Below are 272 nucleotides of genomic sequence, written 5' to 3' on the forward strand. Positions count from 1 at the left end.
GAGGGGGAGGAGGAGGCTGCCCCTGCAGAGCGGGGGGGTGGCGGCTCCTCTGTCCCCCCCCTGCCTGCGGGGGAAGGGGCTGCTCATGCGGTCGGTGCAGGGAGCGGGAGGGATGGGTAGGGACTGCTCCTCCGTCTTGCTTGAAATCACCATAGCAATGCTGCCAGGAGAGGAACAAAAAAGCTCTGCACAGGCACCGTCTCTCCTTCCCTCCTCCCTCCCTTCCTCCCCCCCGGCCCCATCGGCTACATGGCTGGGGGCTGGGGGGGGGT

This window comes from Chaetura pelagica, unplaced genomic scaffold (genome assembly GCF_000747805.2).
Source record: "Chaetura pelagica isolate M959 unplaced genomic scaffold, ChaPel_1.0 scaffold275, whole genome shotgun sequence".
NCBI lineage: Eukaryota > Metazoa > Chordata > Aves > Apodiformes > Apodidae > Chaetura > Chaetura pelagica.